Source organism: Miniopterus schreibersii (genome assembly GCF_964146895.1).
Source record: "Miniopterus schreibersii genome assembly, chromosome: 19".
NCBI classification, from domain to species: Eukaryota; Metazoa; Chordata; class Mammalia; order Chiroptera; family Miniopteridae; genus Miniopterus; species Miniopterus schreibersii.
The window spans coordinates 39,960,581-39,973,350 of record NC_138119.1 but is presented as its reverse complement, the minus strand read 5'-3'; the positions used below and the strand labels follow the sequence as shown (position 1 = coordinate 39,973,350).

The 12,770-nt window shown below is 53.4% G+C and overlaps 1 long non-coding RNA gene across 1 annotated transcript in view; it reads right to left on the bottom strand.

Moving 5' to 3' along the window:
* Nucleotides 1-12,770, bottom strand: part of LOC308549037 — a 33,315-nt gene that overhangs the window by 5,621 nt on the left and 14,924 nt on the right. Inside the window, exon 2 of the long non-coding RNA XR_013997702.1 lies at nucleotides 1,624-1,786. This is a non-coding gene — a long non-coding RNA (uncharacterized lncRNA). The remainder of the gene's footprint in view (nucleotides 1-1,623; nucleotides 1,787-12,770) is intronic.

Sequence of the window (12,770 nt, the reverse complement as noted above, 5' to 3'; positions counted from 1 at the left end):
CTGCCTTGCAAGCCATCCTTCAAAGCACTAGCTAATAGATATGCATGATGAGATGGCGAACCAATATCATGACAAGCTTTTATATATTCATCTAGAGGGGCCCCTTGCACCTTAAGAGGGCGAAGAGCCTTTTGACATTCAGAGTTAGCATTTTCATAAGATAATGTTCTCAGCAAAATGTCTTGCACATTGGGGTCTGCTACAGCCCAATTAACAGCCTTTCTAAGTCGTGATAAAAAATCAGTATAAGGCTCATTAATACTCTGAACCAGTTTTGTAAATGACAAAGGATTAGAACTGGGGGGCTCAACTCTATTCCAAGCATGCAGACAGACTCCTCGAATCTGCACTAAAGCAGGATCATCTAGCTGAGCTCGTTGTTGCAAAGAGCTATGTTGTCCCGTACCCATTAATTCCTCCATAGTTGGTCTGGGGGGATTTTGCTGTGCATTGACTCAAGCAATATGATCTGCCTCCTGTTTCCACCATGTTTTGAATTGTAGATATTCTCCTGGTTCTAAAACAGTCCTTGCTAATGTCTCCCAATGTGTTGGAATAAGCTTAGGTTCTGTAGCAAAATTATTAAGCAAGCCAGTAACATAGCTGGAATGCATTCTATAGCTAGAAATGGCCTCTTTAAATGCTTTGAAACCCTTATATTCAAAGGGCATAAAGTTAACATTCATTCCTCCCTGAGGAAAGTTGGGTTGTAGCCTGAACCTTTGTCTAGTAATAGGAAAACCTATGAGCTGTAAGAAATCATCACTCTCCCCAGTAGCAGGAATTCCCTCTTGGTCATTCAATAACTTTTGAACTGTTAGATTTTTCAGTTCAATAGGGAAAGCAAATCTTACAGGTCCAACAGGCATTTGAGAAAATGGAAGAGGAGGAGCACTTGGTTTCAGGAGAGGGCGTGAAGAAAGTCCGGCCTTAATTCCCAGTTCAGGAGGACTTAATAATTTCTGCTCTTATCAGGTTGTTTTCCCCTGGTTGGAATTTGCAGAGCATCTACCCGTTCAGCAAGTTGCTGGATTTGAGCCGTAAGGATGCGGTAAATATCCCAATCATGGTCGAATTCCTCATCCCAGGAGTCAGACTCCGAGTCTGATGTAAACTCCTCCCCTAATATTTCAGGCCCCTTCCTGTCCTGTCTCTTCCCTCCTGGTGAGGGCGGAAGAGGGCGCCTCTCGGGCCCCACGGACTCATAACCTCTATGTTCTCTATCAAAACCAGGCCTCTCATAATCTGTGCTGTGTTCAGAGTCCGACTGAAATGGGGCAATTGCTGTGGAGATTAAATTGCATAATGACCATACCCCCCATAGGAATAGGGTCCCCTAACTGCTGTGCTCTTCTAAGAGCCCGCATAACTTGTCTCCACACTTTTAGATTTAATTGTGCTTTACCTTTCGGTTGAAACCAATAACAATGTCTTTTTACCGCCATGAATAACTCTTTAAACTGTTTCTCTTTCACTTTTACCCCAGAGCTCGCCAGCAAGCTCTGTAACAACCTCGTATACTGTGTTTCGGTGGATGGGGAGTCCCCAGGACTCTGCCCCCTTTTTCCCAGGAGCGTCGCTTTCCTCTAGCGCATGTATCCCTCTCCGGTTCCCGTGACTTACCGAGACCGTCGCTGTGGACCCTGCTCGCTGCGTCAATTGTGCTTCCGAGATGTGAAGAAACTCGAGAGACAGAGAATGTAGAATTTAGGTGGAGATGCAGAGGGTTGAGGCTCTGGAGGAGCTGCAACAACCCCCCTCACCATCCAGCGATTTTTATTGTGAGCTACAGAAAGACAGGTGTGAGAGACAGTGATCAGTAGAAACCATAAAATGTGCAAGAACAAGTGGCTTTGTTCTGAGCTATATGCTTAACATTTTCCCCAAGGCCACAACTCTCCCGGGGGCAAGCCTCCCAGAACATAAGGATCTGTTTTCAATTCTTGGCAGAAATGTTTCCCTCTTTTCAAGGAGACATCTGCGATTCTGGGAAGCTTGCTACCCAACTCCTTCAGAGTTCCTTTGTTGTTTGCTGACCTTTTCCTTCAAGTATTGTTTAATTTGGAATGGTAATGTTGTATATTCTTTTGAGAAAAATTGGAGAGAAAAAGATTTGAAATAAACCAGACCATTTTAAAGAAAGGAGTGAGGTTTCCTCTGAAGAATGAAATGTATCCTAAAGTGACATGGATAAAGTTTCCTAGAGGACTCTCAAATGTTCCCATTAATTGTTGGAATATTTGTGTCACAAACATGTGAAGACCTTTCAGTGCCTAGCATGATGCTGAACCAGCTGAGCCACACCTGCCAGGGCTGCAGAGTGGTTTTTATTTTTATTACTTATTTATTTATTGTTTTTTTGGGGGGGGAGTTGTTGATACTCACCCAAGGATATTTTTTCCATTGATTTTAGAGAGAGTAGAAGGTGTGAGGACCCACCAAGTCAGAGGCAGACCCCTAGGCCCCGGGGCAGGACAAAAGGCGTCCATGAGTGACTCAGTAAACTGCAGAGGGTGGAGGCAGTTCCAGGAATTAAGTTAAATTGGTGGGTTTGACAAATACAAGGTGCACTCAAGCTTCAGGCGCCTGTGGTTGAGAAACATCCTAAGCCCACCCTTCCTAAAGAATTTATAGCCCTTGTAAGGACAATGATTGCTTGCTCACTGTAGCCCTATATAAGCTTGTTGTAAATTTAGATCAGGGTTCGAGTCAGAATTCCACTGCATTGGATACGACCGAACCCCAGCTAGCTGGAATAAAAGGCCCTTTGCTGTTACATTATCAGCTGTGGAGTGATTGTCTTTCCTCCGCATAGAGGATCTGATTCTCGGACATAACATTTGGGGGCTCGTCTGGGATCCCCAAGCAGAGGATCAGGCAACCCTCCACTGCTGATATACTCTGTAGGGACATACTCTATAGGGAGCCGCGGTTACTCGGGGGCGACTCTTAGGGGTCAAGAGGCCCGAGTGGATCGATAGAGCGATCCGTCTGACCCTAGGCAAGGGAGCCTAGGATGGTCCCGTAAATCCTGGCAGTGTGCCTGTGCGGACGCGCGGAAGGCCGCCGGGGGAGCTGGGGAGACGTCCCCGAGGCTCCAGAACCCACTAGAGAACGGTGGGCGCCATTCAGTAAGCGTGGGTCGGAGAGAGAAATTACGGGAACCCGCTGGCATTTTGTTTTCTGTTCACTGTTGTCTACGTCGTGTCAAATTTTTGTTGTCGCCTTTGTTACAAGTTTGCTCTGTTTAGGTATCTCTGGACCCTTCGTCTGGGACCTGGCTATGGGACAGACCCAGTCCACCCCACTCTCTGTCTTTGTTGACCATTTTTCCGAGTTTAGGTCCCGAGGACGAAATTATGGCATGGAAGTCCATAAGAGAAAACTGCAGACCTTCTGTTCGGTAGAATGGCCGACGTTTGGGGTAGGGTGGCCACCCGAGGGGACATTCTATCTCCTCACAATTAAGAAGGTCCGGGAAATTGTAAACCGAGGTGGACCCCACGGACATCCTGACCAATTCCCATATATTCTCATATGGCAGGTGATGGTTGAAAGCCCCTCTTCCTGGTTAAAACCTTTTTTGCCTCCCGAACCAACAGGAGCCCAGGTGCTGGCAGTGACCGCGAAGACTCAGCCTATGGACTCCCACGGCCTGGCGCCAGCGCCATCAGCTCCTCCTAAACCTATTCTCTCCGATGACGGCATCTTTGCTTCCCTCATAGATCTAGATATAGAGGAGGTCCTCCCCCGCTTATGCTCCTCCACCGGCAGGACCAGAAGCTGTAGTCTCCAGTTCAGGGCCCCAGGGGGACAGCATTGCCGAATGACTGCGGAGACCACGGCGCCAAGAAGACCCAGGAGAGGGAGAGGGCCCTTCCTCTACAGTTGCTCTCCCTCTCCGAGCCATTGGTCCTGTAGGGGCTAACGGCCAGTGAGCCTACCAATACTGGCCTTTCTCCTCCAGTCACCTCTACAATTGGAAATCCCAGAATGCGCCTTTCTCTGAGAACCCCAAGGAATTCATTGATCTCTTAGATTCTGTCATTTTTACTCATAATCCCACTTGGGATGACTGTCAACAGCTTTTGAAGGTTCTTTTCACAACCGAAGAGAGAGAAAGGATCCTGGTGGAGGCTCGGAAGCTAGTCCCGGGCGTTGACAGGTGGCCCACCACTCAGCCTAACCTCATTAATGAAGGATTTCCCCTGGACCGTCCCACTTGGGATTTCGACCAAGATCAAGGTAGGGAGCGTCTTCGAGTGTACTGCCAGGTTCTAATGGCCGGTCTCCGTGCTGCGGCTCGAAAGCCCACTAATTTGGCAAAGGTAAATGCAGTCAGGCAGGAAGCCAATGAGACTCCGGGAGCTTTTCTCAAGAGACTCTATGAGGCCTTCAGGCAATATACTCCTATGGACCCCTTAGCCGCAGAATCCAAGGCCGCGGTAGTCTTAGCTTTTGTGAACCAAGCAGCCCCTGACATTAGGAAGAAGTTACAAAAGATAGAGGGGCTCAGAGAACAGTCAGTGCAAGACTTAAAAAGTAGCAGAGAAAGTGTATAACAACCAGGAGACACCAGAAGAATGAGCAGATAGGCTCAGGAGGGAAGATCAGGAGAGAATGGGGAAAATTAGACAAGAGGATAGGGAATTTCAAGTTAAGGAAAATTGAAGACACCAGAAAGAACTAGCCAAGATATTTTTTGCAGGTGCCAGGGAGGGACCGGAAAAGATTAAGCAGGAGAAACCCCGGCAGGCTGGCCAAGGCCTACGACAGTCCAGACTAGGGAGAGATCAATGTGCCTTCTGCAAGAAAAAAGGACACTGGAAGTCAGAGTGCCCATCCCGCGGAGGGCCAGGCAAGGGGCACAGAGTTTAAGCCCAGAGAGGCCACTCGGGTACTTGTGGCCAGGGACGACAGTGACTAGGGCCCTACTGGAAGCGCCGGCCTTAACGCCACCTGATCCGACCAAGCTGTTCTAGCTATTTGTAGATGAAAGAAAGGGGGTAGCTAAGGGAGTATTGCTCCAGACTCTGGGACCCTGGCGAAAGTCGGTTGCTTACTTGTCAAAGAAATTGGACCCCGTCGCGGCAGGATGGCCTCCGTGCTTACGGATCATAGCTGCCACGGCGACACTAGTAAATGACGCTGACAAAGTAACCTTCGGACAGCAACTAGCAATCACCACCCCCCATGCAATAGAGGGAATATTAAGGCAACCCCCCGGTAAGTGGCTATCCAGCGCCCGGCTGACTCACTACCAAGGCCTCCTATTAGATGCGCCCCGGGTCACGTCTGAGGCCCCGGCTGCCCTGAACCCCGCCACCCTACTCCCTGTGCCTGACCTGGAAGCCCTGCTACACGACTGCTCAGAAATCCTGGCCGAGGTGACGGCGGTTCGAAGAGACTTACGGGACCGGCCGTTAAACAATCCTGACCTGACTTGGTATGCAGACGGGAGCAGCCACGCAGAGCGAGGGGAGCGACACGCGGAGCGGCAGTGGGAGATCAGAAAGGGAAAGTAGTCTGGGCCCAGGGCTACCGAGCGGCACATCGCCCGCGAGCGGAACTGATAGCCCTGCCGAAGCCCTCGGGCGGGCGGAGGGACGGAGCCTCACTGTTCACACACAGCCGACACGCCTTTGGGACTGCGCATCTCCACGGGGCAATCTATCGGGAGCGCGGTTTCCTCACTGCTGAAGGAAAGAGATTAAAAACAAGGGGGACATTTTACGGCTGCTATCGGCGGTACAGAAACCGAAAGCCGTTGCCATCGTGCGTGTCCCCGGCCCTCAGAAGGGAGGAGCTCCGGAGGCAGCAGGAAACGGGGCGGCCGATGCTGCGGCCCGCGAGGCGGCGAGACGCGGTCCAACTTCCATTCTGAGTCTGCGGCTCCCACCACCAGGCACGGGTAAGCCGCCCCCCACCCCCTTGTATTCCAAGGACGCTACCCAGTGGGTCACTCAGAAGGCAGGCGCCGAGGCTGGGTCGGACCTCGGTATCGAGACCCTGAAGGGAAACTGCTGCTGCCAGAGGACCTGGGAAGCCACCTAATCCTCCATCTGCACCAGACTACACACCTAGGAGAAAAGAAAGTGGGCTACCTCTCAGAGACCGCCAAGCTCCGGCTTCACCATCAAAGAAGGACTCTCAGAGGAATGATCGACCAGTGTCGTGCCTGCCAGGTCATGAAGTCTAGAAAAGTAACCCATCAACATTCAGGTAGGAGGGGGAGAGGGTGGAAGCCGGGGGGAGGCTGGGAGATAGACTTCACAGAGGTAAGGCCCGGAAGGTACGGATGTAAATATCTACTAGTACTAGTTGGCACCTTTTCCGGGTGGGCTGAGGCACTCCCCACAAAGAGAGAAACTGCCTCCGTAGTAACAAAGAAAATTTTAGAAGATATCGTCCCACGATGCGGGATGTCTGAGAAGATAGGTTCAGACAACGGCCCTGCTTTTGTCAGCAAAATCATGCAGGGTCTGTCCCGGGTCTTGGGGACTGATTGGAAACTACATTGTGAATATAATCCCCAAAGTTCCGGGCAAGTAGAAAGGATGAATAGATCAATCAAGGAGACTTTATCTAAATTGGTAATAGAAACTGGCGGGGACTGGGTCACGCTCCTACCTTATGCCCTGTTCCGGGTTAGAAACACCCCATATGCCCGGCTGGGCATGGCTCAGCGGTTGAGCATTGACCTATGATCCAGGCGATCGGGGTTCGATTCCCGGTCAGGGCACATGCCCGAGTTGTGGGCTGCAGCCAATCAATGACTCTCTCATCATTGATGTTTCTCTCTCCCCCTCTCCTTTCCTCTCTGTGAAATCAATAAAAATATATTTAAAAAAAAGAAAAAAGAAATACCGCATATGTGCTTAACCTAATGCCATTTGAAATCCTTTATCGTAGCCCCCCCCGGTGTACCCCACCGGACCAGAACCCAAGGGGGAGGTTCTGCCAGGATCCGCCGAGCTTACAGAGGCCATCGAGGCATTACAAGCTATCCAGAAGGAGATCTGGCCTGCCGTCGCTGCGGCACATAGGGGTTCGGAGCCGACTCCCGACCCAAAACATGGGATTGAGCCCGGAGACTGGGTATGGGTGCAGAGACATCAGACAAAAACCCTAGAACCTCGCTGGAAAGGGCCTTATGTTGTGCTTCTTGTGACCCCCACTGCCCTCAAGGTTGACGGTATAGGTCCCTGGATCCACCACTCCCACGTCAGGAAGGCCAGCGCCCGGGAACAGGAGGACGCCCAAACCAGCTGGAGAGTTGAGCCCCATCAAGAGGACCCACTGAAGCTTAAGATAAGCAGAAAGAGCCCGGCCAGGCGTGGCTCAGTGGTTAAGCGTCGACGTAGGATCCAGGCGATCAGGGTTCGATTCCCGGTCAGGGCACATGCCTGGGTTGCGGGCTGCAGCCAATCAATGACCCTCATCATTGATGTTTCTATCTCTCTCCCTCTTCTTTCCTCTCTCTGAAATCAATAAAGATATATTAAAAAAAAAGATAAGCAGAAAGAATGTATAAAACAACAGGCTGAGGACTATTGACTTTGCCAACACTGCTCACAGACTGGGGGGCTACAAACCCCAGTCCTCATACCCCCGATGGGAAGACACGAAGGTAATACAGGCAATAACAGCTGCGGGGGCCCTGCTTTTACAGCATACCCATGCGACCTAGCGCCGATTGAACCTTGCCTCAATCAAATAGCCTACCATCTATGCCCCAGCAGTAATCCAGGAAGGACATATTGCAATGCTCCCGGAGAATACTACTGTGCTTATTGGGACTGTGTAACCTTAGCTACAGCTTGGACTCCAGGGAATAGAGGTAAATTCCTCCAGGTGGGATGGGGCCCGCATGGGTGCACTCCTATTAATGTTTACCGGAACCCATTTGGCCAAAGGGTCACCTGTCAGTACTTGTTCCTAAATGTCACCAACCCCAGTGACCCTGAATGGGCCACAGGAAAGACATGGGGTTTCCGGTATTGGGAGAACGGAAGAGACAGGGGAGGGTTACTACTCATTAAAAGGGAAGATCTCCCTCTGAGAAGGCAAGCAGTAGGACCAAATCTAGTCCTAAAACCTCCCCATAATAGAAGCAAAACTGTCCCCAGAACTCCCTCACCCAAGCCTCAGACACATAGAGCCACGGCTACAGGCGAGTCTAAGTTTACTCCCCCCCCCCCCCCCCCCCCCCCCGGGAGAAAGGAACGAGCCCCTTTGGGAGCTCCTAACTACCGCTTATGCCGCTCTGAATACCTCCAGCCCAACTGTAACCACCTCCTGCTGGCTTTGCCATGATATCCTGAGGCAGGACCCCCAGCCATTTTAGGAGGATTCCCCGTTTCAGGTCTCAGATTCCCCGCCTGAATGTACATGTGACCTTATCTGACCTCTGGAACCCCGCCCACTATTTTCACGCCACAAGCAGGCCCGACCTCCGACCCTATAAAGCTGACCCAAGCCCTTTGTTCGGGGCCCAGAATTTGGAGATGCCTCCTCTGGGACCGCATGCGTGAATAAAGGTCTCCCTTCGCCTCCTCCGGTGTATGGCCTGAGTCTTTTCCGCTACAATCCGACCCCCTTTCTATGAAGCTGTTGGTATAAATTCTACATTCACCACCTCAGAGGACGCGTCTCCTACCGAGTGTAACTGGGGGGACAGGAGGGTTGGATTAACCCTCCAGGAGGTGTCTGGACGAGGAATGTGTGTAGGAACTGTACCCTCAGCTAAGCAAGAGTTATGTAGCTCAACCAATGCCACCCTGACAGCTAAATGGACCATACCATCGACTGGGGGATGGTGGATTTGTTCTAGAACAGGGCTGACCCCATGTTTAAGCAAGAATGTTTTTGATGCCAGTAGTGAGTGTTGCGTAATGGTTGGGGTACTCCCCAAAGTACTGTACCACCCAGAAGAAGAAATGTTCTCTCACTGGGGGCCCCGACCCCCTGCCTCTCCAAGGAGGCGCCGCGAACCAGTTACGGCCGTCACCATAGCCACCCTATTCGGGTTAGGGCTGGCAGGAGCCGGAACGGGCATTGCGTCTCACGCCACTCACCATCAGGGACTAAGCTCCCTAAGGGCCGCCGGAGATGAAGATATAGACAGAATAGAGAAATCCATCTCCCACCTTACCGCGTCTCTGAACTCCCTATCCGAGGTGGTTTTACAGCATCGGCGGGCCCTCGACCTAGTATTTCTCCAACAAGGGGGCCTATGTGCGGCATTAGGGGAGGACTGCTGCTTCTACGCCGACCACACCGGCGTAGTGAAAGAGTCAACGGCCAAGGTGAGAGAGGGGCTTGAAAAGAGAAAACAGGAACGGGAAGCCCAGGAGAGCAGGTTTGAGTCTCGGTTCAATAAATCCCCCTGGCTAACCACCCTTATCTCAACCTTAGCAGGACCATTAATAATCCTGCTCCTATTACTTACTGTGGGTCCTTGCATTTTTAACAAACTCATATCTTTTGTCAAAGACAGGGTTAATACCATCCAGTTAATGGTACCACTCCCTCCCCTCTCATACGAATGAGGCCGATTCCTCATTATGAGGAAAAAGAAAAGGGGGCAATGTGAGGACCCACCAAGACAGAGGCAGGCCCCCAGGCCCCCGGGCAGGACAAAAGGCGTCCGTGAGTGACTCAGTAAACTGCAGAGGGTGGAGGCAGTTCCAGGAATTAAGTTAAATCGGTGGGTTTGACGAATACCAGGTGCACTCCAGCTTCAGGCGCCTGTGGTTGAGCCCACCCTTCCTAAAGAATTTATAGCCCTTGTAAGGACAATGATTGCTTGCTCACTGGAGCCCTATATAAGCTTGTTGTAAATTTAGATCAGGGTTCGAGTCAGAATTCCACTGCGTTGGATACGACCGAACCCCAGCTAGCTGGAATAAAAGGCCCTTTGCTGTTACATTATCAGCTGTGGAGTGATTGTCTTTCCTCCGCATAGGGGATCTGATTCTCCGACATAACAACTTTACTTGTGTTGTTGCTATTGGGTATTTTTTAAAATGGTAACTTTGACTTACTTTGTGGATATAAATGGTATTTACCTATGCGTGTTATTTCTCCCTCAGTTTACTCGGTTCTATTACTGTCATAATATTTGAGTTGATTCTCACGAGCTAGCAGGTAAATCAGCTATCGTGCAATAATGATTACATTACTGTAGTTATCTAAAACGGGACAGTAGTTAAGGCTTGGTAAGAAAGGTGAGGAAATGAGCAACATGAGGAGGCAGGAAAGTTGTTTTTGCTCGTTGTAAGTTCGTTGGCGGTGAAATGAGACAGAAGCAGTGTCCCCGGCACGGGGGAGTCGGGGCTGGATGCAGGCGCCTAGGAGCCTGGAGACTCCGCAGGTGAGGTCGCGCCGGGTGGGAGGAATTCGCAGCGTGGAACACGGCGGCCGCCTCGTGGGAACGTCCGCGCCCAGCCCCCAACGCAGCAGAGCCGCGCCCGCGGGTGGTCTCGGGGCGGGAAGCCTGGGGGGCAGGCTGCGCCCTCGGGTGAGCCCCCCAGGTCCTCCAGGAGCCGCTGCTTCGCGGCAAACGTGCCGCGTCCGGCCTCGGGGGGCGCCCGGGAAGCCTGGGGGGCAGGCTGCGCCCTGGGGTGAGCCCCCCAGGTCCTCCAGGAGCCGCTGCTTCGCGGCAAACGTGCCGCGTCCGGCCTCGGGGCGCCCGGGAAGCCTGGGGGGCAGGCTGCGCCCTGGGGTGAGCGCCCCAGGTCCGCCAGGAGCCGCTGCTTCGCGGCAAACGTGTCGCGTCCGGTCTCGGGGGGCGCCCGGGAAGCCTGGGGGGCAGGCTGCGCCCTGGGGTGAGCCCCCCAGGTCCTCCGGGAGCCGCTGCTTCGCGGCAAACGTGCCGCGTCCGGCCTCGGGGCGCCCGGGAAGCCTGGGGGGCAGGCTGCGCCCTGGGGTGAGCGCCCCAGGTCCGCCAGGAGCCGCTGCTTCGCGGCAAACGTGCCGCGTCCGGCCTCGGGCGCAGGCTCCGCGCCAGGCGGCAGGGGGCGCACTGCGCGCAGGCACCGCGACGGCAGGCGGCGGGCGGCCGACTTCCCCCGACGCCCGTCCCCCGAGGGCCCCTCCGGGCCTCTGCTCCGCCGACGGGGCCAGAGGCGGCTCAGCCAATCAGGGCCGCTGGCCGGTCTCCACGGCGACCGCCCCGCCCCGCGGCCGGCGCCCCGCTGAAGCCCGCCTGCGGCTTCCGAGCCTCGCGTAGACCGCGTGCGGCGGGCGGCGGACTCTGCTCCTCCCAACACTGTCCCCCGGAGGCCCGGCGGCGGGGCTCTGCTGCTGCCCATTGGCGCCCCTCCTGGCTGGTGCCGCCCAGCCGGTGAGCAGGAGGACCCGCTGCCCTGGGGAAGCGGTGCCCGCGCAGGGAACCGGCCGGAACTGGGGCCTGTCTAACCCCAGCCCTTTGGCACAGCTGCCTCCCACCCCCATCGCCACCACCCCTCAGCACAGCAGCGCTGCCGAAGGGACCTGGTGAATACCTGAGCCACTTTGGTAGAAAAGAAATTTGAATGGAAGGAAAAGGGGCTGCGAGGAGGGCAATCAGGGTTTCATGTACAAAAATCTGATTTCTGAGTAAGCAGCGGATGATCTGTGTACCTGGACAGCGGCAGGGGCCAGGAGCAGAGATCTGTCTGGACAGAGGGTGGGGTTCAGGACTCCCATGGCTCCTGGGGACACAGGATCCCAAGGTTGAGGCTGGCCAAGTCTTTACTCGGAGGCTCTGGCCACCACCTGTTATTCATCACTCATGCTACTGAACACCTGCTACGTGCTAGTCATCCTCCAGGTGCGGGGAAGCAGGAGTCAATGATGTCCTGTGTCCTGGGACCTTTGGGTCTTGCAGGGGGACAGATCATAGGTAAGAAAGTAAGATGTGCCCGGCCGGGCGTGGCTCAGCGGTTGCGCATCGACCTAGGATCCAGGCGATCGGGGTTCGATACCCGGTCAGGGCACATGCCTGGGTTGCGGGCTCGATCAATGACTCTCTCATCATGGATGTTTCTATCTCTCTCTCTCTCCCTCTCCTTTCCTCTCTCTGAAATCAATAAAGATATATTTAATAAATAAAAAAAGAAAGAAAGAAAAGAAAGATGTGACCAAAGTGTGAATGAAGCGAGGACCAGGCCTGCACATGCCTGAAGGAAAAGCCTTCTAGCTGACCAGGCATGCAGAGGCCCTGAGGTGGGGGTGCATGAGGAAAGCCAGAGCCAGGGTATCTGGGCAGGCAGTGAGGAAGGAAGGCCCACAGGGCCACTGCCTACCGGCATCCAGAGTCCAGTGAAGACTCTGGATCTCAGTACAAATGTGACGAGAGAAGACTGTCATCCTCTTGGCTGCTGGGTGGGGAACAAGCCTGGGCAGGTGGGAGGACAGCAGGGGTGGTGGGAGCTACTGACAATAATCCAGACTATGGTGATGTGGCTCAGACCAGTGGCAGGTGGCAGGAGGGGCTGAGGAGTGGTGGGCTTCAAGTATAGTGTAAAAGTGGATGGAGGATGGGTGTGGGATTTGTTATGCCGGGGTTTTGGTCTGAGTGTCAGGAAGAACAGAGGGGCCAGTTACTGAGACGGAAAGACTGAGGTTTCAGGAGTGGATGGAGGACTCTGCTTTGGACGTGACACGTGAGACTTGCCCACAAGACATCCTGGTCCTGAGTCTGCTGTAGAAGCAGCTGGAGCTGGGGGAGGAGCTATGTGTGGGGACAGCACCAAGTGTGGGGGGAGAGAGCACCCGAGGAGGTG